The sequence below is a fragment of the Ambystoma mexicanum genome, chromosome 11 (assembly GCF_040938575.1).
Source record: "Ambystoma mexicanum isolate Mex_15411 chromosome 11, UKY_AmexF1_1, whole genome shotgun sequence".
Taxonomy (NCBI): Eukaryota; Metazoa; Chordata; class Amphibia; order Caudata; family Ambystomatidae; genus Ambystoma; species Ambystoma mexicanum.
In genome coordinates, this window is record NC_090934.1 from 953,039,622 (window position 1) to 953,066,032 (window position 26,411).

At 45.3% G+C, this 26,411-nt stretch overlaps 1 long non-coding RNA gene across 1 annotated transcript; it reads left to right on the top strand.

Moving 5' to 3' along the window:
- Positions 1–1,215: 1,215 nt before the first annotated feature.
- On the top strand, positions 1,216–4,398 carry LOC138504800 (uncharacterized). Its single transcript, XR_011279980.1, has 2 exons — positions 1,216–1,452; positions 4,028–4,398. It is a non-coding gene; the product is annotated as an uncharacterized lncRNA (long non-coding RNA).
- The last annotated feature ends 22,013 nt before the right edge of the window (positions 4,399–26,411 follow it).

A 26,411-nucleotide genomic window follows, 5' to 3' on the forward strand; every position in this document is an offset into this window, starting at 1 on the left:
TCCTAAGTGTGGCTTTACTTGGGCAATGTCTCATATTTCAGCGCAATTTCCTTGTCGGTTCGTGAGTACGCTGTATTGCTAACTATGCCACCCCGCCACCCAGACAATGTAATGGAATGCCTTCTGTCAGGCATAAGTTTACCATGTTGCCCCGTGGTTCCCTGCTCTCCGGGCAAGGCTGCATCGATCGGTGGGGCTCTAACTGCCATTAATGTGGGGTGGATACTGGAAAGGTTTGCCGCATGGGCATAGGTGGGGCAAGTTAGCTTATATTTCCTTCCTTCGTTTTTACTTTCCTTCGTTTTACTTTCGGCCGTAGCCTCAGCTTTCAAAAGAGATGGAAGTGGAATTTATAATGTAAGGTGGAACGGATGGATCTCAGAGCTGCCGCCATAAAGCATAAGTTTAAGGTCAAAGATTAGGAACCTTTTGTGGGATAATAGGGTTTCAGGCTTCAAGGCTGAAAGACAATGGATCCCGGCAGGGACAAACTCATCCTTTTTATCCTTCCGAGGTCGATAAATGAGCACCACACACTGGGCAATAATAAGCAGCGCTCAGATACCGGAGGGTTTGTAGCGCTGTATAAATGCTAAATTAATTTATTTTGAGGGTTGCAGCCGCAGTGGTTAATGGTGCGGCACAGATTTTCGGGACCATTTGGTGCAGCACCGAGGTTCACAACCTTGTGCGGCAGTCACTGTTGATTTGTTTTTGTGTATGTTCATGAAGCCAAAACCATCCAAAGTCATCCCGGCAGGGAGGGTCTTTGCACGAAGGCTAGCCAGGGCAACAGCTGGTGTGGCTCAGAAGCAGCACCACATTAGATTAAGCGCTGCCCTCAAAGAGGACTTGAAGATGTGCTGCAGATTCTTAGATAGCTTCAATGGGGTTCAGTTATGGCGAACCCCGTGGGAAACCAGAGCTGAGCTACAGATGTTTTCGGATGCTGCAGGAAGCGAAGGTTTCGGTGTGATCCTAGGGCCTGAGTGGTGTGCTCAGAAGTGGCCGCAGCAATGGCACAAGAAGGGCAGAACAAAAAACATAATGGTCCTAGAGATGTTCCCCATTGTAGTCGCATTGTTGTTGTGGCCTAGGATTCTGGCCAACAAGAGGGTTCGTTTTTGGTCCGACAACAATGCGGTAGTCCAAGCCATTAACTTACAGTCTGCTTCTTGCCCAGCAATGTTGAGCTTGCTCAGAAAATTAGTGGAAGTATGTTTATATCATAACATTGAATTTAGGGCTCGACATGTGCCGGGCACTGCAAATGTTGCTGCTGACGCTCTTTCTCGCTTTCAGTGGTCCAAGTTCCGGAATGCCCACCCGGAGGGCAAGCTTGAGGGAGCACAGTTCAAAAAGGAATGGTGGCAGTTGGTGGTGTGGACAGGGCACTCGCAGAGTTGAGTGAGCGCTCACTCACGCCCGGAGTAAGATGCAGATACCAGCAAGGTTATGGTAAGTTCAAGAGCGTGATTTCTTATCTACAGTGCGAAAAACAGACCGCGGAGGAACAGGTACGCACTTTTGTGGTTTGGGCGCACTCAGAAGGATTGTCAAAGAGTTGGGCGGCGTCGCACCTGGCGGCGGTTGCCTTCCACTCCAAGTTGGAGGGGAGGGGTGATCCCACAAAGGGGTTTTTGGTGCGCTCGGCATTGAAAGGCTGGGCCCGTTCGGAGCCAAGGTCTGAGGACGTGCGCAAACCAATTGACTTTGGGTTATTGGTGAGGTTGTTGGCCATATTACCTAGCATATGCTTCGGCGAATACGAAACAGCTCTATTCAGGTTGGCGTTCGCATGGGCCTTTTTTGGGGCCTTTAGGATTAGTGAGCTAGTTTCTGCATCCAAGAAAGACACATCTGGGAGGGCCATTGCTTTGGGTGATGTATCCCTGTTCCACAAAACTCAGGTGAAGGGGTCAGTATATGGTTGAGGAAAAGCAAGACGGATCAGCAGGGAAAAGGTTTTTACATATGCCTACATGGGGCCCCCCCTGGCGGATTGCTGCCCTGTGCACCTTTTTAAGCGGTTTTTACAAATAAGAGCTACAAGCGCTGGCCCCCCCCGCTAATCCACGCCGACACTTCCCCCCTCTCTGTATTTCAATTTCGCATGGTGCTGACAATGGCCTTGAAGGCCTTGGGAATTCAGGGGGAGGGGTGGTCTACCCATAGTTTCAGGATAGGCGCAGCTACCACTGCCTTTCAGCAGGGCATGTCTCCACGGGCAATCATGAAGGTGGGGAGGTGGGAGTCAGGCCGTTTGACTGTATGTCCGCCCCCAGCACAGTGCATTCCCAGAAGAATACTAGATACCAAGAGCACTCAAGGGCCGGGCTGGGTAGTTGGGCGGGTTGGATCCTGGGGGAATCAAAAAACTTATGGTGGGGTATGTTTTTTCCCCGCAGATGACGCAGTGTGGTTGATCGGCCACTCATTTGTGACACGTGTGTAAAAAAAAAAAAAAAAAAAAAAAGCCTAGGCAATGGACGATCGGCCACAACCTGGGATTCAATGGTACCGAGGGTGTGTGTGGCCGGCACTCCTGGAATGAGGTGGCATTCCTTGCTGCCTGCTATTCACTGGTGACTCCAGGGGAGGCGGGCACCAAGGCGGTTAAGTCATTTGGGGGGCAACAATCCGGCCAAGTTAGGTCGCGGACGTTTGCCCACACAAATACAGGTGACGTTGCGCATAGTGGCGCACGAGTTACCTGGTGTGAATCCCCACCCACCCACGCCTGATAAGTAAAGTCTTGGGGCAAACAAGTCAAAGGTCGGTAAGATTTTGAGTGTAACCAAAAGCGTTGTCAGCTTATGCCTGTGGCATATATGGGACAGTGTCCTACTAGTAGTAACCAGTGTTCTCCGGGTAGCACCCAGAAGCGTTGTCAGCTTGTGCCAGTGGCATATATGGGACAGTGTCCTACTGGTAGTAACCAGTGTTCTCCTGGTAGTAGCCGCCTGGGTGAGCTAAGGAGGACTGGTTGCAGTAAACCAAGGCGAGTATGGTAACAATGTAGATGTTTAGGAAAGTTTTAAGGAGAAGTAAGGTCCTAAGGTTTGGGGGCATTGATGGCAGCGGGAGCCACCATCAAAGCGTGGCGGAGTATCGGGGCGGTCCTAGTCAATGAGGGACTTCACGCTGCAGCTGCAGCGGCTCGGGATTGGCCGGGCTCGAGCCGATCCCTCGACGGGCACTGACTCCCTTACTTAGGCCTTTAGGCCAACAATCTCCTGGTCAGTGCCCCTGAGTGTCCTGCTGGTAGTACCAGTGTAGCTGGAATAACCAGCAGTTTTTGTCAGTTTGGCCAGTGGCTAAAGAGGTGACATGGTTCACCCGTATCTGACTGTTTTTTGTGATGTGGCTGGGACCGTCCCAAGTTGTCTTGCTCCAAATAAACTGTGACCTTGTGTTTTCCAAAGAACTTTAAAAAAGTTGTCTGTGTATTCATTTCAATGTACTATTATTCTGACCTAAGGAGGTGGGGGTGTCCAATGGGGATCTCCCCGCTAAGAGGCGACCGGCCCCCGCAGGGGGCGCTAGAGGGACAGCCTACATAGCGGGCTGTCCCCTCTGGCCACCCCCTTCCGGTTGCTGGGCATGCCTCTCCTCTTCCTCCCAGGCGGAAGAGGTGTCCCCGGGGACCTGGCTTCCGGTCAGATCTCCCCGGGGACACTTATAAGGGCGGGAGCGGCAGGCCATCAGTCTTTTGCCCTGCAGCTCCCGCCTAGTGTTAATCCCCACCCACCCACGCCTGATAGTAAAGTCTTGGGGCAAACAAGTTGAAGGTCGGTAAGATTTGGAGTGTAACCAAAAGCGCTGTCAGCTTGTGCCAGTGGCATATATGGGACAGTGTCCTACTGGTAGTAACTGGGAGTTAATACGTGAAGACCGGTAGTAGAGTAGGATCAGGGTGAGGCTTTCGCATCATCAATAGGAGTGATAAGGTGAACAGAGTTAATTAGTGATAAGATAAGTTTAGTGTGTTGTATGAGTTGTTCCTAATTCTCTTCTCTTGTTACAGGCGGAGTATCGGGGCGGTCCTAGCCAATGAGGGACTTCACGCTGCAGCTGCAGCGGCTCGGGATTGGCCGGGCTCGAGCCGATCCCTCGACGGGCACTGACTCCCTTACTTAGGCCTTTAGGCCAACAATCTCCTGGTCAGTGCCCCTGAGTGTCCTGCTGGTAGTACCAGTGTAGCTGGAATAACCAGCAGTTTTTGTCAGTTTGGCCAGTGGCTAAAGAGGTGACATGGTTCACCCGTATCTGACTGTTTGGCCAGTGGCTAAAGAGGTGACATGGTTCACCCGTATCTGACTGTTTTTTGTGATGTGGCTGGGACCGTCCCAAGTTGTCTTGCTCCAAATAAACTGTGACCTTGTGTTTTCCAAAGAACTTTAAAAAAGTTGTCTGTGTATTCATTTCAATGTACTATTATTCTGACCTAAGGAGGTGGGGGTGTCCAATGGGGATCTCCCCGCTAAGTGTCCTTTGCATTTACATCTTCTGCACTCAATGTTGATAGCAGGACACTATTTTGCACCAGTCACATGACTGAACCAACCACATTTCCTGCAAGGTTCTCTGCCCTTAGACAACCTCCAACCTTGGTTGTCCCCTTTCTCAGGTCTCTTTTTTACATCAGCACTGTTCCTTCTGTACTGAGGTAATACCGCCTGTACAGTATCCCTTTGTCCTTCCTTCTCCGTGACATTCCGCGCACTAGCCCTTGATGCCTCTATAGCCCTGGCAATCTCCATGACCTTTTCTAAGGAGGGATCACTCTCCATCCAGAGTCTCTCCCTAATTTTAGGATTGCTGGTTCTCATCATAATCTGGTCCCGTATGTACTCATCCAGAATACCAGTACATTTACACGTAGCCATTAAAGAGAGCTCAAGCTGTAAGGCATCAAAGTCCTCTTTGTATTGCTTCTTTTTTGTACTGGAACATGAAATGATGGAACCTCTTAAGGCAGCATTAAAAGCATCCCAATTTGTGACCACTGAGGTATCTTCATCTACATTTTCAGAAAATAAATGTTGTTGGAAGGACTGGATACATTTTTGATCATGAAGTAAACTATTATTACATTTCCATCTCGAAGACGGCTTCTTAATATCAGAGAGGTCAAAGGTGGTAGTGATGGGGGTGTGATATGAAATGATATTAGAAATGGTAGAGTCAATGATAGTGCTAGTAAGGAATTTAGTAGTGAAAATACAATCAAGGCGTGAGAGAGTCATGGGGATGAGAATGGAACCTGTATTCTAAGTCCGCCGGATGGGCGATCCTCCACGTGTCGAGAAGCCCAGTTTCTGTTAGGCAATGGGTACATGCTTTATGGGACTTGGACCTTTTAAATATACACCTGGTTTTCCTGTCCAAAAAAGGATCGAAGACACGGTTAACATCGCCACAAAGGATTAAGTTTCAGAAATTTGATTTAAGGATCATTTGTTCTGTGGTATCCCAAAAATCTGGGTCAGGCAATGTAGGACATAGATGTTCATGTTAGGAATCTGGGATGGAGGAGAAAGGGCATCAGGAGACGGTATCTCCGTACATGAACTACATTGCCCAGCATTCCTTGAGGCATTTTGTAGTTTTTGCCATGCGCGCGTGTGGCCAGCTGACACTCATTAGTACAGCTTATCAAGGGCCAACAGCCCACGGCAGGTGTGGCTTATTCTGAATTTCGGGGCAAAGCCATGCCGGAGGATTAGGAGACCGCTGACACTCGCTGGGCCATATTCATTGGATTTCCTGCATGCATCCCGATGGCGACGGAAGTATAATGCTGGAAATTTTCACGCCGGGTGCTCGGTCTCCTTGAAAACAACACGTTCCTTTTGCAGCGGGGAATAACAGACTTGCACTGCTGTTACAGGCTACTAAAGATTACGTCCAGGAAGGCTTGCGAGCTTCCCGGACGACAGATAAGTGCTGCATTTACTTATTATGCAAAATGCTGCTGTTTTTTGTTCATTTATTGGTTTGCTATGAACATATAAGGCAGAAATTTGGTACAGGGGTTATGCGCAAGTCCAGCAACAAAGGACAAATATCTCTGGTGCTTAGTTTTGGTTTTCATTAATACAGGCGTTTGGAGTATGGTAAACGCTCTCGCAGCGCAGTGTCTCCAGTGCATTGAACTGAATATGCACTGGGGAGACAAACCATGACAGTCCCAGGGCTGTGTTTTGATACGTGTCTACCACTGTTTTGTTTCTATGTCATGTAAATGTGCAAAAGCTTGCCCTATGGGCCATTTGTGATGGTTTTTTCATGTTGGGAACTATTCCCATTTATATATTTCATCCTGCTTGCTTACATGTAGTCCATGCCATGTGTGTGCCGTATCAAGGGGTACTATATAAATGTGTGGTCAGGAACCAGTACATTGAGACCTATATTAAGAGGTTTAGGTTGTCACTGGAAGTAGAGTTTGGCTCTATGCTATGTTACCAAGGTACTAGATAGAGTAGGGTTTTTTCCTGTTGATTCCCCGGTCCTATCCACACTAGGTGTTTCCTTAACCTCTTTCCGGTGATCCTATACTCCCTTCCCCGTCCACAACCTCTCCCTAACCCTCTTCCCCCCACTGGCTGCCACATGGTATTCTATGGTTATAATCAGGTACCTGTGCCAACCACGGGTGGAGGGTCGACTTCATTCGGCTTCTGTGGTTCGGGGAGAGTGTGGACATCACTCACCCCCCTTAGTAACGACATAATAAGGCACCCCCATATTGGGATACTTACAACCACCCAAGCCAAATGGAAGTGACTACTCCCGCATTGGCCGATGTGCTAAAGGCGTTTCAAGATATTCAAGTAGAATTGGTTCAAGCCAGACAGGAATCTGACAATTTGAAAACTCAAGTACAGAGTTTGGTAGCTCGGCGGACCCTGCTGGAGGGAACTAGTACAAGAACCATGGGTCAAAATCCCACAGTTGTTGTTCAAGCACCTAGTAGTCTTCCGTTGGCGGCTCCAGAACGATTTTCGGGGAATCCCAGAAAATACAAGACCTTCCTTACCCAGTGTAGGCTTCATTTTTTGTGCAAACCTTCGGCTTTTGAAACCATTCAGGCCAGAACAGCTTTTGTGATTTCATATTTAACAGGGGATGCCGTGATATGGGCGATGCCGCTAGTACAAAAAGATGACCCTTTGTTATACAACTGGGATGAGTTCTTAGGGGAATTTGGCAGATTATTTGATCGCCGGGAAGTATCATTAGCTCAAGATAGGGAGTTATTGGGTTTAAGACAAGGAGATCGGGATCTGTTAACAAATGTCACCCAGTTCAACAGATTGGTAATTGAAACTGAGTGGCCAGCGGCTAAACAAACAGTGTTGTTCTATCAGGGTTTACGGGAGGAACTGAAGGATGCAATTGCTCAAGTAGAGCCGCAACCAGGAACGTGCACGGCCATGATTGATTTAGCATTACGGTTAGATCATCGTATGAATGAGAGGAAAGGAGGTAAGAAAAGACCAGAAGCAGGGGTGTTCATTCGTCTAGACAGGAGTAGAGGAGGAAGGGCAAGTGAAGGAGAGCCAATGCAAATTGGCAGTGTCCGAGGACCTTTGTCTGCCGCAGAGAAGGAGATAAGGAGGATTAATAAATGGTGTCTTTGTTGCGGACAGTCAGGACATTTTATACGAACATGCCCTAATACACCTTAGAAAAGTGGAGGAGGGGAAAAGAGTACGAAGGAGGTGGGAAAAGAGCCTGGGCCGGCCTTAAGGGGAACACAGGCGCCAGGCCCGATAGATATAGGGTTCCCCAAATGGGCTGCAAACACAGTGGGAAGTAAAACGTCTCACTTATACATATTGGTGACATTATGTTTTTCGTTAACAAAACAGGAGGTTTTGGCCATGGTAGATTCAGGGGCTACTGGCAATTTTGTGGACATTACGTTGGCAAAACAGTTAGGATTACCTTTGTTGGACAAGGTTAAAGTGGAAGGAGTTCAATCAGTGGATGGTTCCCCCTTGGTGTCAGGGCCCATTCGAAAGCAGACAGAAAAATTGGACATGATTTGTGGACACAGTCATAAAGAGGAAATAGCATTTGATTTAATAGCAGCACCTCAATTTTGATTAATTTTGGGCATGACCTGGTTAGTTCTGCACAATCCCAGCATTGACTGGGAAAGACTGACGGTGTGGTTTAATGAAGTGAGGTGTCAGGCACACTTTTTTCAGGAAGGAGGACCTGCAGAATTGTTAGCGGAAACGAGGTCTGAAGAGCATTTGGTAGGAGCAGTAACAGAAGAAATTTCCTCACAGTACGTGGAGTTTAGTGGAGTGTTTGATAAGAGGGTTGCAGAGCAATTACCTGCGCATAGACCATATGATTGTGTAATTGAGTTGGAAGAGGGAGCAAAACTGCCATGTAGTAGAATCTATGCGCTTACAGAAAAGGAAAATCAGCATTTGCGAGAATATCTAGACAAGATGTTGGCGAAAGGCTTTATTAGACATTCCACATCGCCCGTATCATACCCTCTATTTTTTGTTCCCAAGAAAGAAGGCACCTTACGCACTTGCATTGACGATTGGGCATTAAATAATGTGACAATAAAGAATCGTTTTCCATTGCCCTTGATTTCAGTGCTGTTAGACCAAGTGAGGGCGGCCAAAATTTATGTCAAGCTAGATTTAAGGGGAGCTTACCATTTGATACTGGTCAAGGAGGGGGATGAGTGGAAAACAGCTTTTAGAACTAAGTTTGGTTTATTTGAATATCTTGTGATGCCTTTTTCTTTATGTAACGCGCCAGCGGCTTTTCAGTTTTTTATGCAAGAAGTAGTGCATGAATTTATTGATACTTTGTTATTGTTTACATTGATGATATCTTAATTTATTCTGAGTCTTCTGAGCAGCATGTAAAACATGTACGAACGGTGTTGAAAAGATTACAGGATTGTCATATGTGTGTAAAATTGGAGAAATGTGCCTTTCATGTAACCCAGGTGGAGTTTTTGGGATTCATATTGACAGATATAGGAATTGTGATGGACCCTAAAAAAGTGCAAGCCGTCAGAGATTTGCCTTCTCCCCAATGTGTAAAGAATGTTCAATCATTTCTAGGGTTTGCCAATTTCTATAGGCGATTTATTTGCAATTTCTCTAAGATTGTTACTACAATCACGCACTTATTAAAGAAAGCAGTGAAGTTTACTTGGAGTGAGGAAGCAGAAAAAGCCTTTCAAGAATTGAAGATAGCCTTCACTACTGCTCCGGTGTTACAACATCCCAACACAGAGGGGGCCTTCCAAGTTGAGACTGATGCCAGTAATGTGGCGATAGGGGCAATTCTGTCTCAAAGAGATGAGCAGGGAGTATGGCATCCTGTAGCGTTTTATTCTAGAAAGTTGTCAGGGTGTGAGCAAAATTACTCCATAACTGATAAAGAGTTGCTGGCAATAAGATCTGCATTCTTGGAGTGGTGACACTACTTACTGGGAGCTAGGCATCAGGTGGTAATGGTAACGGACCATAAGAACTTGCAATACTTTAAAACGGCGCACACTCTAAGTTCTAGACAATTAAGATGGTCACACATCTTTAATGAATTTGACTTTGTTGTAACTTTTCGGCCGGGCAGCAAGAATGGGAAGGCAGATGCTCTATCCAGACAACAAAATATGGATAATGTAACAGGCGAAGTAAAGACCATTATCTTGCCAAATAAAATTGTTGGGGCCATTACTACCCAAGTCATTGAACTAGTCAAAAAAGCATTGACACCACGGCAATTGTCAGAGTGGCGGACTAGTCATCCGGCCCGATCCATACGGGATGGGTTGCCTTATCATAAACATCAGTTATACCTCCCAACTAAAGAGTTACAAGACAAGGCTTTGTTTTGGTGCCATAAATCTCCTTTAGCAGGTCACGCAGGTAGGAGGAAAATGCATATTATGTTGGAGAAATATTTCTGGTGGCCTACTTTAAGACAGGACATGGAGAAATATGTAGATTCATGTGAGAATAGTGCACGTAACAAGGCAGAGCATGTTAAGAAAAGAGGGTTACTGCAACCATTACCAACCCCTGAAAAAGCATGGACGCATATTTCTATGGACTTTATTACGGATTTGCCGCCAGACAGGCAATGTGACACCATTTTGGTCGTGGTGGATTTTCTGTCCAAGCAAGCACATTTCATTCCCTGTGAGGGGATACCTGGGGCAGGGAAATTGGCTGAGTTATTCTTACAACATGTGGTGAGGTTACATGGGTTGCCAAAGAGCATTGTTTCGGATAGGGGCTCACAACTTACCTCCAGATTTTGGCGTGCCTTTTGTCAAATGCTAGGAATCAATTGTGCTCTGTCCACTAGCTATCATCCCCAGACAGATGGACAGACTGAAAGAGTGAACCAAACACTTGAGCAATATTTAAGAGGTTACTTAGGTGATGGCAGGGAGTCATGGGTGCAAACTTTATGGTTGGCCGAATTTACCTATAACAATACTTATCATACTTCCTTGGGGATGGCTCCTAATGAATGTTTGTATGGTCAAGAACATAATATGATACCAGAGCACCTGCCAGAGATGGAAAGTATGCCAGTGTTGCAGGAGCGCAAACAGTTGCTTCTCGGGATTAGGCAGAAGGCACAAGAAAATCTGGAGAGAGCCAAGAGACAGTACAAGAATCAAGCTGATAAACATCGACAGGAAGGTCCTAAATATAAAGTGGGGGACAGAGTTTGGTTATCTACTCAGAATTTGTCTTTGGTTGGGGCACGAAAATTTACACCTCGGTTCATTAGGCCCTATGAGATTAGTAAATGTATATCTACAACTGCCATGAAGTTGCATTTGCCTAAATCTTCACTGATACATCCAGTGTTCCATGTATCGTTACTTAAACCCGCAGCTCCGGGAATGATTACCAGGCGGCCTCCAGCGATCATGAAGGAAGGCCAAGAAGAATATGAAGTGCAACATATTCTGGATGCGAAGAAGAGGAAGAATCATTTGTGATATTTGATTTAATGGAAGGGTTATGGACCGGAGGATTGTTCTTGGGAGCCGGCAGAGGGAGTGCATGCTCCTAGGTTGGTCAAACAGTTTCATCGGCAACACCCTGGTAAACCAGGTCCTGGGAAGGGCCATGAGAGAGGAGGTAATGTTAGGAATCTGGGATGGAGGAGAAAGGGCATCAGGAGACGGTATCTCTGTACATGAACTACATTGCCCAGCATTCCTTGAGGCATTTTGTAGTTTGTGCCGTGCGCGCGTGTGGCCAGCTGACACTCATTAGTACAGCTTATCAAGGGCCAACGGCACACGGCAGGTGTGGCCTATTCTGAATTTCGGGGCGAAGCCATGCCGGAGGATTAGGAGACCGCTGACACTCATTGGGCCATATTCATTGGATTTCCTGCATGCATCTCGATGGCGACGGAAGTATAATGCTGGAAACTTTCACACCGGGTGCTCGGTCTCCTTGAAAACAACACATTCCTTTTGCAGCGGGGAATAACGGACTCGCGCTGCTGTTACAGGCTACTAAAGATTACGTCCGGGAAGGCTTGAGAGCTTCCCGGACGACAGATAAGTGCTGCATTTACTTATTATGCAAAACGCTGCTGTTTTTTGTTAATTTACTGGTTTGCTATGAATGTTTAAGGCAGAACTTTGACTGGCATTTTCAGGCAGTCTGTGGTACAGGGGTTATGCGCAAGTCCAGCAACACAGGACAAGTATCTCTGGTGCTTAGCTCTCGAAGAGCAGTGTCTCCAGTGCATTGAAATGAATATGCAAACCATGACAGTCCCAGGGCTGTGTTTTGATACGTGTCTACCACTGTTTTGTTTCTATGTCATGTAAATGTGCAAAAGCTTGCCCTATGGGCCATGTGTGATGGTTTTTTCATGTTGGGAACTATTCCCATTTATATGTTTCATCCTGCTTGCTTACATGTAGTCCATGCCATGTGTGTGCCTGTATCAAGGGGTACTATATAAATGTGTGGTCAGGAACCAGTACATTGAGACCTGTATTAAGAGGTTTAGGTTGTTACTGGAAGTAGAGTTTGGCTCTATGCTATGTTACCAAGGTACTAGATAGAGTAGGGTTTTTTCCTGTTGATTCCCCGGTCCTATCCACACTAGGTGTTTCCTTAACCTCTTTCCGGTGATCCTATACACCCTTCCCCGTCCACAACCTCTCCTAACCCTCTTCCCCCCCACTGGCTGCCATGTGATATTCTGTGGTTTTAATCAGGTACCTGTGCCAACCACTGGTGGAGGTTTGACTTCATTCGGCTTCTGTGGTACGGGGGAGAGTGTCGACATCACTCAACCCCATTAGTTACGACAGTTCATTATAGTGACATTATCAGAACCAATAAGCAGTTTGACCCCGACCCATCTCCCAATGGTATTCAAATCTTGACACAGTATCTTGTACGATCATTATTTACTGATTAGTATGGCTAACGTGGGTCAACATTGTATACCTTCTGATTGGGCTGTTAAAACCCTTAAAGTTCAGGTTACCCATTTAGAAACCATTGTTTCTGTAAAGCAAAGCGAATAGAAACAATATCAAAATACCAGAGAAGGGCTATGTCATATAATACTGTAAACATATTCAGAAAGTTGATCACAATGGATTAGAAAATATTGATGTGTAAAACGTACCCATGAGACGAAGGGGGATATGAAAGGATAAAAGAAAGGGAGAGAGGGAAGGGAAGGGGACACTTGACCAAATGCTATGGGCTAGGAAGCAGAGACATAATGTGTAACAGCACAAGGTATGAAAGAACATTGGCGAGTTGGAAAGCGGAGAGGGTCAAGGTAAACCAGGAGAAAAAAGGAAGAAAGAAATAGGAGCAGATGACACCATTCGGGCCGTAAAAAAGACAAAAACCAGTCGGGGAGGAAGAGCTATACCAAAACGGCACCCACCCCACCATAGTTGAGAGAAAAAAATGTAAGACTGCAACGTGCTGAGTGAGTGTAAATTGCTCATATTTGAGGCAGAAAGTCATGGGCCAGAAGCAGCAGAGTAGGAGGGGAGCAACGTGTCCATATTCTCAGTTTTAAGAGCAAATGAAAGTCTTAAAATCAGCAGGATCATCAAAGATCGATATTAGTCCTTCATATGTCACTTTAAAAGAGCATGGATGATATAAACCATATCTGTCATTAAGTTGTTTCAGGGCAGGACGATAAGAAAGAAATTCCTTTCTGCGTTGAGCAGTCTTCTTCGCTACATCTTGAGAAATATGAATCCTGCAGCCCTGCCAAACAAGGGTATTCTTCTCTTTGGCCTTGGAAATGATGAGCAACAGGTGAGTGAACTCCAATAAGTAGAAAATCAAAGTACGCGGTGGAGATTGTGGCAACTGAGAGCTTCTCATGGGGCTGATGGGATGAGGGCGTTGAATGTTGAGAGAGATTTCCTTTGGAATATGGAGCAAGGCCGATAGCATATTTCGCAAGAATAGAATATTAACCTTCCCCTCACAGCCCTCAGGTAACCCAGAAATATGTAGGTTATTGTGCCCACTTCTGTTCTCTAATTCTTCATTATGTTTTTGGAGGTCCTTCACCGGTTTTTCCAACTGAGTAACTCTTGGTGAGACATCTTCAGCAAAGCTTATTCTACTTTCCATTTCACTCATTCTGTTTTCAAAGACATTCCATCTTTCGCCAAGCTGCTGTAATTTGTGGTTGGTTGTTTCAATAAAAGGTTTAAGTGGCCTAATCTCTTGTAAAATAGCTTCAATGGCAGCGTCAGTGGAGGATAGCGGCGGAGGCGATTCACTTTTAAGTCTTTTGAGTTTGGTAGAAGGAGATTGTAAGTCTTTGGAAACAGCAACATTTTTTGGCTATTTTTACCGGAGGCCAGGCTGAGGAATTATTATGAAGGATAAACAGCAGATAATAGCAATATCCAGGAGGAGGCATTTGGTTAGACTTGATATACAGAGGTTAATGAAACTAAAATGTTAACAGAATGTTTGTGTCTGTTTCTTTATAGGAAGTTATTTTCTTTTCTTTTGGCTGTTATATTAAATAGCCATGAGGTGGCGCTGAATGTGAGCGAGGAGTCCCGAGCAGACCTGATCCTGCATGTTACGTCAGAGACTTTGCTGGACGCCTCCACACGAGGGGCGGATTCAAACAGAGAAGGCAGTCGCTGTGGGCTACAGGCGACGCAGAGGTCTCCAAACCGGCAGCTATAACACCGCACAGATAGGAGAAACAGGGATGCAGTGCGAAGAAAGCAGGTAAGATTTAAAAATGGGCGTATTACAGAAAAGATAAGGAGTTTGTGGCCCGGAGCTGCGCATATAGGCGTCCATCTTCCTCGGCGCCAAGCCATTCCGCCAAGCAGCCCTTTCTCTCAACCAAACGTTCTTGTCCCCGACTACCCTTAGCAAGTCGTTTATAGTAATGCATGGACTTTCCAAACAGAACCCCTTCCGTCATCTGCCAACTCTCATATCCTTTTAATGTTGCACGTGCGGTTCAATATATCTATTTGACAGAGAGCAAAAGAGAAAGAGGGAGGAGGAGATAGAAAGGGAGAGATAGAGAGATTTAAAGTGGCAATGTGAGCTAGTGAAATGGGATCTGTCTGAAAGAGGCCAGTGGTAGGAGTGCAGGGGTGCAGGTTGTTGTGCCTTGTAAATCCTACTCCCCACTTCTAACATCTCCAACCACCATATACTACATGCAAAACCCCCACAGATGACTTCCACAGGCCTAGCAGCTCGCACGTCCACATGAATCAAGCCATGACTAAGCTTTTCTTTTTAGCACTATCACACTCTCACACATCAGCGGCTAACCAGACCCAAAGTACTGTAGTCTATCTAATCTTGGGCTCTTCCCTGTGGATAGCATGTTCCTAGGTCTAATCGCCAAACTCATGCAAAGCTGATTGGCACACAGGGGCCGGGTACTTGTGTCCTATAGCCAAAACCACCACACGTTTCGCTTCTGCCTCTCCCGCTGCCCCACTAATGATCCTGCTTTTTCTTACAGAGCATGCAGAATGAGCCCACCAGAAGTAGAAGGCCACTACACAAGGCCATTTACACTGTTGTGCTTTTCTGAGGGTTTTGCTGGCCACCGCAAGGAGAATGGAATCCATGTCAGCGACGGTAACGACTGCCTGCTGAATCGCATGTAATTCAGAGAGGTTTCTGTGGCATCGAATCCACACTTTGCATGCTGCTGTGTTCTTCTCTATTCCTGGGCCATGTTTTTCTAAAAAGAATTAATGCAGAAGGTTGATTAACACCGCTGGCTTTTGAACATGGTGTCAGAGAGATGGAGGTGTTATATAATTTAGGCCCCCAGGAGGAACCTCTGACTCATACCTAACCCCCCCCCGCCCCCAAAGGCCAGTGAATCCTAGATGTCCTAAGTGTACGCTGTGACCCGAAGTGGGGGGTCCTGCATCATCCTTCTAGCTCAGGGCATTGGTCACTCCTTTGGTCACCACACTTAAAGTTCCAACATCAATATTACACATAGATCATCTGGGCCCAGGGATTGAGGCAAACGGTCACGTCAAGTGTTTCACGAGAATGGGAACATTGCTGCAGCCCTAATTCCAGTCCCTGCCTCCTTTCTGCCGTCACAAGTAGTGCCTGCAGCGTGGCAGCGTTTGCTGTGTACTTAAGAGTGACAGAAGTAAGAGGATGGGGCTCGGATGCCTTTACACTTTCAAAATAAGGGTTTTCCAAATGCATGATGTGTAAACTATGGCCATGGGCACAGCCATCTCTTTGCCACAAGCATCCATGCGACGTATGTTTCACACAGAAACCTGTTGCGTTTCCACTATAACACTGGCACACAAATCACAGTGAAGAGGGCAAAAGACACAAAACAGACCAGTCCGATAGCACAGCGAGTAGAGCGCTCGCTTTGACATCTCTGCAGAGCCTGCTGATGCATGGCAAGCTCAGCCTTTCATCCTTCCGAGGTCGATAAATGAGCACGACACACTGTGGGTGATAATAAGCAGCGGTCAGATACCTAGGGTTCGTAGCGCTATATAAATGCTATGTTATTATTATTATTATTATTATTATTATTATTATCATCATCATCATTATTATACCAGATGGCTTCACTCAAAAAAGGTTAAGGGATATAGATGAACAGGCAAAATTGCAATCTCGGGACTAGGCTGAACATGGAGGGGTGGGACATCAGCTTGAATCCTATACAAGCCCTGGCATGGCTGCCAGCAGTTTTGCTTTTGTGTAGGCCTGGATAGGCATTTGTCAGGAACTGCCATAACTGTATTGCCTAGGAGTAAGATGGCAGCAGTTGGCAAATGGTGTGTAACTGGGCATATGATGGTGGTGCTTGTCAAGGGACTATCTCATGCCTATGAAAGAGCCAACCCTATTGGCTTTGTCAGTGATTCCTTTTAACTGGAAGGCAATGCAAGGGCACATACTGCTTCAAAATCAAGTGACCGAAAGCACACTTGCTTAAGCCATTTTGATTACGCCAGGGACTGGATTTGTAAATAAGCCATTTCCTTTCGGAAAACTGCCTGGAAATAACAATGGCAGCCCCATAAAAGACAGCAATTTAATTTCATTGAAAGATAGTGCTAGCTCAGAGTGATCCCAGGAGGGTGTGCCTTGGGGGGTGGTGTGGCAAGTAGAAGATGTTAATGGCCATAAAGACGATCATGGCCATAGGCGGTCAATGGGTGGGTAAAACTATAAAGGAAAACAAGACTCGAGGCAGTCATTGGAATGCAAAATAGGAGAGCTAGGTTTTAAGGTTGCATGAATCAGAATGAGCCTCCCTTGGAGGGTAAGGCGAGCAGAACACAGAATATAAAAAGATTTACAATAATTTCTAGAGTTTTCAGCATTCAAGCATGCTTTTCTTACCAAATGATGCTGGGCAATGTTTAATTAGGTTTACAAATTGTTAAACATACTTAGAATCACCAGAATCTGAATTGTCTGCATAGTCACTTTACAGAGCTAGAGCTTTTGTTAAATATTGTGCAGTGCAAAGGTCGCTCATCTGGTATCCTCTTTGCATATGTATTGCTGGCTTATGAATAGGAAATGCCTCTTACAGCACCAAAGAGTACAAGGGAAAGAGATGGTGGCCTGGACAGGACAATCGGCGCCATGCTCCTCTTCACAGTATCCAGGTTAACAGACCTTAAATGGCTCATCTTCCCTAAATGTGGACATAGGAACTGTAAACGTGAAGGTGACGTCCATAAAGCTTATATTTTGATTCTGGATACCAGTGCCATTTAAAACTTGAACTAAATCATTAAATAAAGTCGTCCTGTTGGTTTCTGACCAACCAGCAGTGGCAGAGGGGTGAATTGTGGGCGTGGTTGCCTCCCCGATTCCCACTCATTCCTCAATGCACCCCCACTGCCTCCTGCAAGGCTGGTGCTCGCTCAAACAAAGCGCTTATTTTTCATACTTAAGGTTTTTTTTTGTTAAAGCAGGCAGGAGTGCGTGTCGCTGTGTTCTTGCCAAGTTGGGATCCGCCGCGAGCACCCTTTGTGTGCAAGGCCTGCTGGCAAAATCTGTTCCCGCTGTTTCCACTTCCAAAGAGAAGACTCAGCAGAAGAACACTTTTTTTAAGTGAACTTTACGTATGCGTGTTTGCATGTAATGTATGTAGTGTGAGTGCCTATGTGTGTGCGTGTCTGTCTTTCTCTTTTTTTTATTAAAGTGTTAATAGTTACAATATAACCTTATAACACTAATACACAATACAAAGGATACAGTATATCATGACACCCTTTTACAATTAATATCCAAGCGTTATAAAATCATGTTAAAATGACTCTATATTCAATATAAAAGCCATACGTTACACGCTTCATTATGTTGTGATAAAATCAATAAAAGAAAAAATAATATTACTAATGCAATGAATCCTGTATCAACAGGGACAAAACCAGATATAATCAGTTATATTCCCACTCCATGAATCATCTTAGATAACTTTTGCCAAATAAAGAATGTAGCAAAATTCAGTTTAAGATTTTCACCTGAGTATATGAAAGCCCATGCCTGGTCACTAGACGGCAGTCAACATTCAGAAAACCCTCATATCTTTTCTTATACAGACCAATGAGCACAGCACAATCGGTGAGAAGGTGTCCAGGTGTTTCCATCTCCATTTTGCAGATGTGGCACAAGGGTTCGTGCAAGCTCCTATGCGATCTAAGGTAGGTCACTGTGGCAAACCAAGTTGGAGGAAACGTCTTCTAACCTTGATATTACTGATCTGTATCATGAACTTAAAAGAAGCGTCAATGGGGAAGCCTTGTTTCACATCACTAAAGAAAGCAGATTTCATAGTTAGAAGCGAGATGTTATTATTTCTATCCCAAATTAGGGCTTTCTGTTTAACTTCCTTTAATGCCAGGCCTGGGTTTATGGGATAAGTAGCAACAAAGCTAATGGGCCTCCTTATCAGGGAGCTGGTCCAGAAATAAAGGTGCTGATAACAAGTTACCGGCTCCTTTCCTGGACCGGCTCACTACGAGTCGGCCGGTAGGAGCACTGAACAGCCGGCAGGCCTGACCTGCCGGTAGTTCAGGATACTACCCGCAGGTTTTTCACTGAAGCACCGGCACTGTTACTAACGGTGCCGGTGTTGCAGGGTTCCCATTCCCATGGAGTCCTATGGGACTCCATGGGAATGGGAGCTTAGCAGGCCGCCGCCACCTGTGATATCCCGGCAGCACCAGGATGTCAGGCGGCGGCAACGGTAAAATGAGGTTGCGGGCAAACTCGTAATGAGGGCCAATGTCTTCAAAAAAGGAGTTAACCTCCAAAGTCCAAACATTTAGTGCATTTAGAGGGGGTTCTGGGTTAATCATGGCAGAAAAATGAGATGGATAAGGCATTATCTCTCTCAGCAAGAATTTTTAATTGTAAACAACAACTATCAATTCTGTTGAATGTTGGGAGGGAACCTAAACCCAATTCACTGCAAACTGTTTCAATCATTGTTCAGTTAGACAAGCCCAACGTAGGTCGCCATATCATGTCCTCTAGTTTGGTAAACCACAAAGTTTCTTTATTAGTAAATATCTCCAAACCATAAAGAGCACAAGGAATGATATTTGCTTTGCTCTATCGATTTGTAACATGCCTTCTAAAGTGTAACCACCTTCATTAGATACACATGTTTTAATAACATTGAATTTCCTTCGACCCTTTCCCATTACATCACTTGCTAATAGATTGGTTGTTAACTTATCGTTTATCGGAACTCACAAATAAGTATATTTTTTAACCACGTCTATCGTCTCATTATTCATCATTCTTGCAAAATGTAACTGCTTGATCTTACCAGCTTTAGCAATCATTATTTTTGTTTTCTTATAGTTGATGGTGAGATTATTATGATTGCCATGTTGATGTAATGCAGATCGACTACATTGGAGCCCAAATGGTGTTCAATCGAGAAGGATGGCATTATGGTTCTAAAGTCCTGCTCCTAGGTGACCTTAACCTTGGACTGAACGACCCTAATGACTCTCACGCCAAAGCCCTTAATAAAGCCCTCTCCACCCTAGGATTCTCTCAAGCCATCTCCAGCCCCACACACACCAAAGGCTGCACCCTGGACTGGGTTGCACCACCACAATTGCTCCCTCAGCCCCGTGACTGTCACCCCCTGCCCTGGTCTGATCACCACTGTATTCTATTCGACATCATCACTTCCAAAGGCACTTTAAAGACCACCGTCCCACTCAATGAGGCACTATCCCGCAGCTCCAAACTTCTCACACACGACAAACTCTCTCAACACCTCCAGATGCCTGCTCTGTCTCCCTCTTTCTCTAATGACTCCGAACTTCTGACCAATGCCTTCAAGAGGGTCATCACCCAGGCCGTTGACCTAGTGGCACCACTCACCCTCAAAAAAGCCAAAAAAGTCAAGCATTCCAATGCCTGGTTCACTCAGGACCTCCTTCAGCTGCATGTAAAAAAGAGGGCCGCACTGATCACCTGGATTAATAACCCCACAGAAGCCACCAGGGTAGCCTTCAAAACAACCTCTTAACAGTATAAAGCCGCCATCACCAACGCTAAAGCTTCCTCATTTAACACAAGGATTGCCAATCTAAATCGGGAACCAGAGAAATATTTGCCATATTCAGAGAGCTTGAGACCCCCACCTCCCCTCCCTCAACCCTCCTGAAGGACGAAACTTGGTGTAACACCATCCAGTCTGCCAATGTAAATAAAGTGGAGACCCTACAGGCCAAAATCCTTGCCCACCAACGACATCTCAGCAAACTGGTTTCCAGCAGCCACAGCAGTCCAACACCAGCAGTCAACGCTGGTCAATCCCACCTGTTTGACCTTCGAGACATGATCGAAGAGGAGGTCATAGCACTCCTCCGCTCCATTAAACCCTCCAATTGCAAGGGTGATGCCTGCCCAGCACAAGTCATCAAGGACTGTGCCTCTCCCTAGCCCCCATCATCACAGCATTTATCAATGCCTACTTTCGGGCTGGCTATGTCCCTGTGGGACTTAAGGAAGCGTGGGTTTGTCCGCTCCTTAAAAAGCCCCCCTTTAATCCCTCTATCCCAGGTAATTCAAGGCCCATCACCACCGTCCCCTGCCTATTAAAAACATGGATAAAGCAGCTTACCTGCAAATTCTGAAATTCCTAGAAGACAATCAACTCTTAGGTTTTAGGCAACCAGGGTTCAGGCCACGTCATCGGACTGAAACGGCCCTCCTTGACCTAAAAAAACAAATTGATGACCTCGGAGATGCAGGCAAACCTGGGCTCCTTCTGCTCCTGGACTTGTCTGCTGCTTTTGATCTGGTGGATCATAAAACGCTATGCCATCATTTCGCTTCACTAGCCAACTTCTCCACCAGTGCATGTAACTCGATAGCCTCCTTCCTGAAGGACCGAGCAATGAAGGTTTTCCAAGACTCCTCCTGAGCCAACCCCATCATAATCAAATGTGGGGTTCCACAAGGCTCTTGCACTGCTCCCACCCTCTACAACCTCTTCACGAGGCCACTGTTTAAAATCCTCGACACCCTGGGTATCTCATATATGAACTATGCTGATGACACCCAGGTGCTCACACCACTCTTGGGTGACTACTTGTCTGACCAGAACGCACTTAACTCTATCTACGCAACAATCCAATCCTGGATGGCAGAAAACTGGTTATGTCTAAGCAGTGAGAAAACCAAGCTTCTGCTTGTTGGCTCCCCGTCCACCCTGAGCAAATTGAACAATCAATACTTCTCCTTCACCATTGACAACATCCCCATCACCATTTCAACCTTAGGTGTCTATTTGAAACCCGACCTAACCATGAACAGGCAGGTGAATTCCATGCCCTCCACCTCAGCGTACCATTCCAAACTCATCAACTCAGTTAGACCTTTCCTGTCCCAACAAAACTGCCTCACCATCGCCAGGGCCATAATTGGCACCAGGCTGGATTATTGCAATGCCCTGCTCATGGGTACCTCAGGCAAGAATGTTGCCAAACTTTGTACAAAACAATGCCCTCAGGGTCGCCACTGGTCTCTCATGCAGAGATCACATCTCAGAGCTCAGAAGACATGTCCACTGGCTCCCAGTCAGGGAAAGGATAATCTTCAAAGGTCTTGCCCTCACACACAAGTGTCCCCATGGCCAGGCCCCCTTACCTTGTAGAAAGAATCACCAAACCCATCACCCTCAGGCCTCCAGAACTCCTTATTCTAACTTGCTATCCATTCCTAGAACACGCAAAGCTTGTGCAGGCGGTTCCAGTTTCCCCACCATGGCCGCCACCCACTGGAACTCACTACCCCCTCACATCAGGCTCATTGACTCCGCTTTTCACAAGGCCATCAAAACAAGACTCTGCTTGATTGTGTAAACATGTATCGCTGTATCTATGTAACATTCTACTCTGCATTGTACCAAGTCTTTCATAGGGCGGATTCTTTGTAACCCTTAATCAAGCCTTCTTAAGTTCTGATACAGCGCCTCGATGCCTTTGGGCTGCAGTGCACTCTACAAATCTAAATAAATAAATAAATCAGCATAGGTCAGCCATGAAATTAGGTGCCGACCCACACAAGGAGGAACATTATTAAATTTACCTGAAACATCCTTAAGCTGCGCCACATATAAGTTAAATAAAGTGGGGCTAGCATGCATCCTTGTTTCAAGCCAGCGTTCGTTTTGATGATGTTACTGAGCAACCCTTCCTGGTTTAACCTTGGTTGAATCATGGTCTCAGAGTATAAAGATTTAATAAAATATAATACCAGGGGGTGCAGTCGCCATGCCTTTAATTTAGTCCAAAGGAGATCTCAATTAATGGTATTGAAAGCACCAGCATATTCTACAAAACATATGTATAATACAGCACCCTTAGTAATAAAAGTTCTAAAATATATCCCTCTCTCAATTCTTACATTATAAGTCTTTTTAATCTCTCTCTCATTAATTCTACCTTCCCTCTCCTATTGAAACATGCCATTATTCTTCCTGTCTTGAAAACACCTTCCTTGGCTCCCGCTATTCTTTCTAATTTCTGTCCCATCTCTCTCCTTCTTTACCTTTCCAAATGATTGGAACATCTCGTTTACTCGCAGGTTTCTTCCTTTGTCAACCTTAATTCTATTTTACCTCGTTTCCAGGCTGGTTTTCGACCCTTTTCACTCCACTGAAACTGCTCTTCTTTCCATCTTCGACTCTCTTCATTCTGCTCGCTATGCTAAACACTCTTCTATTCTTATACTCTTGAACCTATCCGCTGCCTTCGACACAGAGGATCACTTAATACTTCACCAATTCCTTTCCTCTTTTGAGGTTTTCTGGTTCTGTACTTACATGGTTTCAATCTGATCTATCTAATCACACCTACCTAAGGGTCTGTTCTTGGCCCAATTCTCTTCTCTGTTTATACTTCATCTTTGGCTAATATTACCTCTTCTTTTGAGTTGTCTCATCATTTTTATGCTGATGACACCCAACTATTTCTATATTTTTCTTCTTTCACACCACTATACACATGAACCCCTTAACCCGTCTCTCTGTTATCAGAATGTGGATGTCTGACCACTTTTTTGTCCTCAATCCTTCTAAAACTGAAGCTTTTTCCCAGCAAACACTATTACTTTGCCTGTTTCTCCTTCCTTTGTCCTATTTTCCCCTTCACGTCTGCTTTACCATTTCGATTACTTCCCGTTCCTGTCGGTTCCATCTCTTCAACATTCGGAAAGTTAGACCTCCTCTAACTTTCAGTGCCACTAAGCTTAAAATCTATTCCTTAATCTTTTCTCGACTATTCTACTGCTCTGTACTTCTCTTTGGTTTCCCTGCCTCTCGCTTAGCTCCTCTTAAATTTGTTTTTAATTCCTCTATTCGTATCATGTATTCCTTATCTATTTGTGACTCCATTTGTGCCTCTTTTATCACTCTTCAATGGCTACCCTTCCACTCTCAACTTAACATGAACTTTCTCTGTATAGTATTCAAATTGGCGCTTTGAAACACTGTCTTGTTTTATAAGGGCATTATAAATATCCAATAAAAAATAAAATAAATCCCTCTATTGACTTGCTCCCATTTATCTTACTTCTCTTGTTTCCTTTTATGTTCCCTCTCATGCCCTTCGCTATGAATCCCACGTTCTTTTAATTGTACCCTGTCCTCCATGTGCTTCTTCTCGCTTCTGTTCTTTTTCTTTGTTGGCTCCTCTCTACAGGAATGCTCTTCCTTTCTCTTTGCGGTCTATTCACACCTATTCTACCTTCCGTGCTGCCCTGAAAACATTCTTACTTTAATCCTAACTGTATTTTAATTTCATTGTAGTTATTGAAATAAATCTTTCTCTATTGTATAATTTTCTTAATTTCAATTGTACTTTAAATTGGTTTTGTACAGCACCTTGGAGTAAGGCGCTATATAAATAACAAATAAATATGAAATACAAAATAAGTGTCACACATAAAATAAGTTAAAACCCATAAATTAGCAAGTTTATCAATACCTTTTCTAAAAACAGTTTGTTGGCAGCTTAGTATTTTAAAATCCTCTATCAATTTATTCAGCCTATCCAACAAAAAAGCACAGAATATCTTAGAACTGGAATCTATCATAGCCAGGAGCCGATCGTTCCCTGGCACTTCTCAGGAGCCTTTTTTTGCAAATCAGAATCAAAATCGATTTCCACCAGCTAATAATCTGGGAAGGAGCCAGTGGCAAAGGTGTGATTGCAGAAATCAGACAAAGCCGGAGTAAGGGAGGCAATGTTGTTCTTGATAGTTCTGGAGGAGCAGGGGATAACCTGTTTGGAAGAGTCTTTCATAGAGAGGACTTGTTTGGAGACCTCATCCGGAGATGTGGAGGCTGCAGTAGGATTGGCGAGTTCCTTGCAGATTTTGAACAGTTCAGCCATGCTTTTGCTTGGCCCAGAAATGCGGGCTATACATGGGCCATTTTCTTCAAGCAGATGGAGACTCTGGATTGCCTTTGGAGGAGGCGGCAGGCCAGTCTGTGAGTGGATGTGCCTGAAGACAGCCACTTCCGTTCAGCAACTCTGCACTTGCGTTTCTGAGAGGCTAGGCTAGGTTAGAGTCATACCAGGCGTTACACTTGGAGGCAGGCTTCAGGCAGCCTCCTTTAGCGGAGCCTGTTAACCCCTTTCCGCCTCAATCATAATGAGGCCCAAAGTCTTAGTTTTCCATTGGGTTTGTGTACAACCACCATGGGCAAAACCCATTCAGAGGGCTTAGTCCTCTCAATGATACCATTCTTCCCCATTTCTTCAAGTTCATCTTTGACTTTCTGTCTAGGATTTATGGGAATAGGTCTAGCCTTTTGTACTGCCGGAAGAGGGTCCGGTTTCATCCTAATTTTGTGCATCTACTTTTTCAAACAACTTAATCTGTCTCTAAAAACCTATCGAGATTCAACGTTCATCATACCACCATCTGAGGATACACCCGCAATAATTCTATCAACTACATACACCATCTCTTCAGCATTGGGATCTAATCTTGCCCTTCCCTCTTTTCTTTAAATATAGATGCTTTCTTTGTTTTAACAGACTTTCTCTTATCTGGTTTCTTGCTTTGTACAGCTGGAATATCCATGAACTGTGCATCATCACTTTTCTTGGTATCAACTTCAGATCTCTCCTCTAATCCTCCTACACAATGGTGGGTGTGCTCAACCTCCGTTGCAACTCTATGTACCTCCTCAAGGGCTGTGTTGCAATGGGTCCCAACATCTTGGATTCTCCCACGCCTTCCCAATTTCCTCACACCTTTAACTTTGTTGGGGGTACAGTCTCCACCAAAGTCTGCTTCCATATAGGTGAAAACAAAGACTTCCAAGTAAAGAGCAAGCCTTTTCTGTCAATCATCCAAGAAGGAACATTTAGGGTCATCTGGTGGCTTGACCAGGCCTACTGCAAGTTGAAACCAGTGGTGCAAAGGGACCTGCTCACTGGAGGTGGCACACCCTGCAACTGCTCTCTAAATGTGTTTCTAGCTGGGAACTGCAGATTAAGGACTTACCTTGTCCATGGAGACCATGGACAGGGGGTCCCCCAGGAACCAGAAGTCAAGGAACAGCTCTGTCCCATATTTACCGACTTTGACAGTTCTGAGAAACCTTTCAAGATGCTGCAAGCTCCCGACACTGCCTTCGACACTAACCTCTTTTGATCTGCTGTAGAGCCATCAATCCACTGACTCGACTCCATTGAATTAGGGGACCTTTTTGAGCTGACTCCACTGATTAGAGAAAGAGACACGACCCATCGCCTCCTATTCTTCACCCTCTTCAAGCCACATCATTGGACCATCTCAACTCAACTCGACTGTCCTGATGCCTTCGATCCATTAGGAACAACCGACTTCAAATGTCTTGAAGCTGACTCGACTCATTGCTGAGCATGTAGAAGCTTGGCTCAACACTGTTGAGTGCCAAGATGAAGCATTACGTGTATTTGTAATCATTCTGGCTCCCTGGCTTGACTAGTAAGGCCCCACCCTCTAAATTTTTAAAAGACATCTTCAGTGAACTTGACATTGATGCTGAAATGATTGCATGTGCATCACTGTCTTCAGACCCTGAGGGCCCCCTTTCATCACACGTCTGCATAGTCTATGACTTCTTTTACAGGGGGGAGTTATCATGTTTTTGATTGCTGTGTTCAATTTTTAGTTTTATAAAATTATCCTATTTTTATAGAACCTTGGTTGGACATTTCTTTATTGTGGCACCATAGTACTATTGGTTTAGGTCTGCTTCTGTGCTATCTCACATCCCCCCTGAACAGCAAAGCCTGCTCTCAACCCATGTCTCCCACCACCCCCACCCCCCAGCAGTGCAGGGGCACCCTCCAC